The sequence below is a fragment of the Adiantum capillus-veneris genome, chromosome 26 (assembly GCF_014529385.1).
Source record: "Adiantum capillus-veneris isolate H3 chromosome 26, ASM1452938v2, whole genome shotgun sequence".
Lineage (NCBI taxonomy): Eukaryota > Viridiplantae > Streptophyta > Polypodiopsida > Polypodiales > Pteridaceae > Adiantum > Adiantum capillus-veneris.
Genome location: NC_140956.1, coordinates 3,108,041 through 3,114,660, shown reverse-complemented (window position 1 = coordinate 3,114,660; position 6,620 = coordinate 3,108,041).

Genomic DNA, 6,620 nt, shown 5'->3' with positions numbered 1-6,620 from the left:
AAGTGCCAAGGGTCACCTACACCCCTAGCAAATCGACAAATCCATTTTCAGAAGATTATGACGCGACCTCACATTCTACCCGACAACAGACGTTCAACTACCAAAACAAACCAGCAACCCAGCCATCATTGCAGGCATGGCTTCAACAGAGTGCAACATTAGAACAAGACTGAAATCGAGATGGTTATCCAGCCGCACGAGGGCTAAGGGATTTACAAGAACCACCACTCTATTCACGGTATCAGGGTGAGAGTAAGCCAAAAACTCAAGGGTCAACAGAGCCTGGAAGACCATCCATAGAACGAGTTCGAGGAGATGAACCATCTCTTGCAAGAACCGTCAAAAATTACGGCTTAGGAGCACCACTGGGAGAGGAACCCGCCCACTACAAAAGGCGAGACGAGGTATATAGATTGGGACGAGGAGATCCAATGATGAGATTTGTAGACCATCGTAGAATTAGATCTTCTCAAGTGCAAAAATGGGTAAACAAGAAATACACGGGAAACAGAGATCCTAGAGATCATGTAGCAGCCTTTGTGCGTGTAATTAGAGCTGAAGAGGTGTTAGACTTCCCTACCCAATTTGCAAGGTTTGGACTAACCCTAGAGGAGGATGGAGCTACTTGGTTTGACTCTGTGGAGCGTAAAGACTTTGACTCTATGGAGGAGGTGTTTGACGAGTTTATTGAGGAATTCTCACAAAGGGGGATAGCTCATAATACAATCTCACAAATCCATAAATTCAAACAGAAAGACGGGGAATCTGTACAAAAGGCAGCCCTACGACTAAAAAGATATGTTAAGTTCTGCCCTGTGGAAGAACTGCCAACTCAGTCCAGGCTTATGCTTATATTTATTCAAGGACTAAGGAATGCAGATCTCCAGAAGGACTTACATATAAAGAGGAGCATGACGTTAAACGAGTTAACTAAGGAGGCTCTTTATCTTGTAGACGATTATGCGGTCTACAAAGAGGGTGAATTCAAGGATCTTGATGACGATTCATCCTCACAACAAAGTGGAAGCAAGTCCGCTAAGACAACACCGAAAGGAGAGGTAGTTGTAGGCCAGGAGCAGCTTGTAGAGGAAGTGCTAAAAAAGATTAACCTGTATGCCAAACCTCAGGCTAAACAGCCAAATTGGTGTGCTATTGAAAAAAAATGGACAAACCATGGGACGGAGGAATGTTATTATAACAAGGGATATATGAGAGAGAGTCCTTATATTGCTCCCCAAGCTCAGGTAGCATCTCCTCAACTTCCATTGATGCCTAGGTATCAAGTAGGCAACCTACCAAGACCTGTAGATGTAGAAAGACCACAACCAGTGTTGGGGCAGCAACCACCCCTACCAGGATTACGATCAGTCGGCATAAGATACACACCAACAGTAACCGAACCAGAAGAGAAGGCTTTGGTACCTATGCATGCATGTTATGAAGATCCCAAGGGATATGCTGCAAATCTTGCCTATTATCCACCGGAAGAATCCTCAACGCCAGAACCATGGAGCATGATAGGAAGTGCAGGACCACCAACAGCTGCACAGGCAACAGGAGAAGGAAGATATAGCTTGGATGAACGAATATTGTTGTTCATAGCCAACAGAGGCATGGGAGGGCAGAGACATGCATACCAACAAAGAGGAGCTCAAGGAGCACCTCAACAACCTAAGGGACCCTGCTACAAGTGTGGTGGAGATCATTGGCTAAGAGACTGTCCTCATGATGAAATCATTAGAGTCAACGCATATTGCACCGAGTGTAGAATTACTCATTTAATTCCTGATTGCCCTAAGAACCCGAGCAAAGGAGCAAAAACTACCTTGAACATGCTGGAAGCAGTGCCTTCCAGTGGAGGGTCAGAAAACGAGACAATAATACCTATTTTGGCAGTGACACGAGCCCAAGCTCAAAGAATGACGAATGAACCCATAATTGAAGAGACAAAAACCGATGCCCCAAGTTCAAAAATGAAGAATCAGAGAAGCACTTGGAAAGCTAGAAAGGCGCGTATGAAAGCCAGGAGAGAACGAGAGCAAACGGCTCTATCCGAGGAGTTAAAACACACAAAGGATAGATTAGAGCGGTCAGAGGATCTAGCTAGTCTAAGCTCACACATAGCGGCAACCCTAGCACCCAAGGAAATAGCAGAACCCAAAAGTGCAGGATCAAGAGAATCAGTGTTGGCAAAAAAAGTAAATGAGCAATTAGATGCACTTTTAAAAGCCTATGAATCTAGACTCAAAAACAACCAAACCCAAGAGCAAAGATGGATGACTTATCCATATGCAGAAATAGAAAAACAGAGGTTGGAAATGTGTCAAAAGATGATTGAAACAGCTCAATCCTTGATAGAAAACCCGCTTGGTAAACCTGCAAGTTGGCATGAAGTACCAGCTCCAACCCCTATCAAACCAACTTTAGAGAAACAAGTAGACACGAAGGAGAGACTCACGAGTGCCTCTGAGTCTAGGGAAGAGCCTATCATAGTGCCAAATACAAAAGATCAGACAATTGATGATTTCCAGCCTAAAACATTGATAGAAATGGGTAAGGATTGTAAGGGGCTAGATGACCTGTGGAAGCAAATCCGTGATGCCAACGAAGCTAACAGGGTGAGAGAACAAATGAATAGCACGAGAAAAGAGAAAAACGAGATCTTACCCCCTATTGAAGAATGCAAGGCAGGATCACAAATGAACTTTGATATACATTCACAAGAGGAAGACCAGGGATCAATTAGTTTGGGGCACAGCCAACCAGACTCGCTAAAAACTCTACCCTCTTACCTAGGAGATTATGAAGCCAAGTCTGAGGTGAGAGCAATCCCATCTCAAAGACTTTCTTCTAACAGAGTGATGGATTCACAAGGGTTGATTGAGTTATTGTCCACCCCTGTGGCATGCACGATCACATTAGCCGAACTCCTGAGGTTACGACCAAACATGTGGACCACAGTAGGCAAATGCTTAGAAAAGTTTGGAGTAAAAAACCCCACCTCAAAGCTTCAAGAAGGGATCAGAGTATTGGACAAGCCTCAACTAAACACTAGGCCAGTACCTTTAAACAAGGTTGGAGAATATTGCGAGGGAGAAGATGGAAACACCACGCTACCAGTAGAATTCCAAGGAGTAGTTTCCAAAGCTATTCTTGACAGTGGAACAGGAGTCGCTATTGCCCCTAAGGAAATTTGGAAAAAATGGGAAAAACTGGCTCTGAGAGCTACCAGAATGAAATTGCAATTGGCAGATGGGTTCATGGAAAAGCCTCTAGGACTCTTAGAAAAAGTAATTGTCACCTCGTGCGGAATCGAGTATAAGCATACATTTGCAATAGTCGATTTCGACAAAAAGAACAATTACGAGCATTCATGAGACAATTAAAGATGGTCCAGGATTGGGGTTACGACCACATATAACTCAGACATGGCGAGACTACAACCAGAATACACCTAAAAGACCATAGTTACAAAGATGTTAACCAGCAGACACCCGTGGAAGAGTTTGATTCAGCTACATTGGCAGGGTCCGAACTCCCAGCATGGTTAGGGCAACAAAAGGAGCTATGGATGTGCGGAGTTTCACATTGTGGGAGCTTAACAAGAGAGGAATGCGTCTTAGAGAGAGCTATTGAGGACAAGGATTATATTTCGGAACCTTTTCCTGAAGATTTAAAACCTTTGGAATAGAAACACATATTAGCAACATTGGATGTCTGTACCATTACAGATAGTCCAATGACAAAATTTTGCAATAAGGATGGCTACGATGTGCTACCCTCTTACATGGTAAGCCTTATACCAAGAGGATGAGATTGTGGAACCACCAGAACAAGAAGAGTTTTATAACTCCTCTGAGCATCTGGAGGTAAATAACGATGCAGATAACGAGTGTTCGGACAGCTCAAGCGAGCGTGGGGAGAAAACAGCGATATCAAGTTTTATGATTTTACCAATCAACACCCTAGACGCCAGGAACGCTATAGGAAAAAAGGAGTAGAAAACAAAATGATAGAGAACCTGATGCCCAGAATAAAAGATAAAACTCACTATCTAATGCTTGTCAAGGTAGAAGATTGTGTAACAGACCAAATATCAGGAAGATTCTCGAGAGTGCGAAGGGAACGGACGCAAGAGGAAATAAAACAAGTATGGAAGACTAAAACAGAAACAAAATAAAAAAAATCTCAAAAATCAAAACAAGAAACAACAAAAGACCCAGAGTGGACCAAATTGGAGCGTAAAAAGAAATACCAAGAACTAAAACGGTCATTATGAGAGGTACGGACTACTGAGGGAGAAAGTGATGGTAAGGAGGAGTCAGAAAAAGGAAACATGAATGTACCATCCCACTATAAAAAATTCACCATCCAGGACAGAAAAATCATAATGACACCACCAGTCAAGGAAAGAATAAACCAGGAATCTTTCGATGGGCTAGAAAATGCAAAACGGATAGACCTCGCTGCACCAGATGAAAAGCCTCAGCCGGTCTATATCGCAACTGATTTAGAGCCTGAAGAAGAAGAACTGCTAACAAAACTTCTCAAGAAGTATAAAGATGTGTTTGCATGGTCCTACAAAGACCTCAAAGGAGTTGATCCATCGATATGCCCACATACAATTCCATTGAAATCAGATGCCAAACCTAGCAAACAACGTCCTTATACATATAATGACACATTTGTTGAACTAATCAAAGAGGAGATTGACAAGCTGATGGATGCTGAATTCATCTATGAAATCGAACATATAGATTGGGTGTCACCCATTATGATTGTCCCGAAAAAGAATGGAGAGCTGCGAGTGTGTGTGAACCTCAAAAAGGTAAATGTAGCCACCATAAGGGATAATTATCCCTTGCCGATCACAGAACATGTACTTGAGAGGGTGGCCGAGAAACGGGCTTATTCCTTTCTAGATGGGTTTTCAGGGTATAACCAACTGTCAATTGCAATAGAGGATCAACACAAAACAGTGTTTGCCACAGAATGGGGAATATATACATATAGAGTTATGCCTTCCGGCTTAACTAATGCCCCAACTACCTTTCAAAGGTTAATGACTCATGCGTTCAAAGAATACCTGAGAATATTCTTAGAAATATACACGGATGATCTTTGTGTACACTCTCTTCTACGAGAAGAACATATAGACCATTTACAAAAGGTATTTGAGAAATGCAGAACATATCGAGTTTGTCTTAACCCGGAAAAGTGTATTTTTATGGTTAGGCAAGGCCGCATCTTGGGACATATTGTCTCAAGAAATGGCATAACCACTGACCTAGATAAAATCAAAGTCATAGTAGACTTGCCCAAGCCTACTAATGAGAAACAAGTGCAATCCTTCATGGGACACTGCGAATATTATTGAAGATTCATATATATGTATGCAGTCATTGCACAACCTCTGTATCGTTTGTTAATCAGTTTCGACTGGACTGAGGAGTGTGAAACTTCATTCCAAAAGCTGAAGAAAAAACCTTGTATCAGCACCTGTACTTAAAGCAATATATTGGGAAAAGATATTCCATGTTCACATTGATGCATCTGCATATGCAATTGAGAGTATTCTGGCTCAACCTAGAGACGGAACAATGGATTTTCCACTTTGTTATGCAAGCCGACAATTAAATAGTGCAGAAAAGAACTACACAACCACCGAAAGAGAGGGGTTAGGAATGATTTATGCTATAAAGAAATTTCGGCATTATTTGCTCGCTAACAAATTTGTGTTCTTCACAGATCATCAAGCTCTTTTGTATTTGGTAAATAAACCATGCAATATTGGGAGAATTGTACGCTGGTTTATTATATTGCTAGAGTTTGATTTCACAGTGGTGGTCAAAAAGGATAAAACTCATCTATGGGTGGATCATCTTTCAAGACTGCAAAACGGGGAAGCTCCTGAAGGAGTAGATGATGACATACCTGATGCTTATCTTTTCAATATTGAAATGATACCCAAATGGTCTCATAAAATTGTTAGCATTCTTTCCTTTGGAGTAGATTGATAACAAGGAAGACAGATCCAAACAACAAACAATTCGACAAACAAAAAACTTCCAGTTGATTGCAGGACGACTGTATCACCTAGGCTCGGACCAAATTCTACGATTATGTATAAATCCAGAGGAATTCGAGTGTTATCTTGAAGAAGCACACGTTCAGGATTGTGCATTTCATTGTTCAACAATGACAACACACCAAAGACTGAAACAATTAGGGTTTTATTGGCCAACTATGTATGCTGACACACATGCTTATGTTAACAATTGTACTATATGTAGTGCCAAACAACCAGTGGATCACGCGACATTGTTTCAGGTAAACATTGCACTTGCATGGAGTCAATATATCATTGATTTCTTAACCACAAGGACATTTCCTGAAAACATAACAAAAGCACAGAAAAGGGCTATAGAGCTGGAGGCTTGTGACTTTCATTTAATTGGGAATCAATTCTATAAGCGAGGAAAGGACAATCAACTTAGAATCTGTGCAAGTGAAAGTGAATACCTGCTGATTCTAGAACGCACTTATGGAGGAATAAGTGGAGGCCATTTTTCAGGTGATAAGACATCAAAAATTGTCTTAACCGTAGGAATATGGTGGCC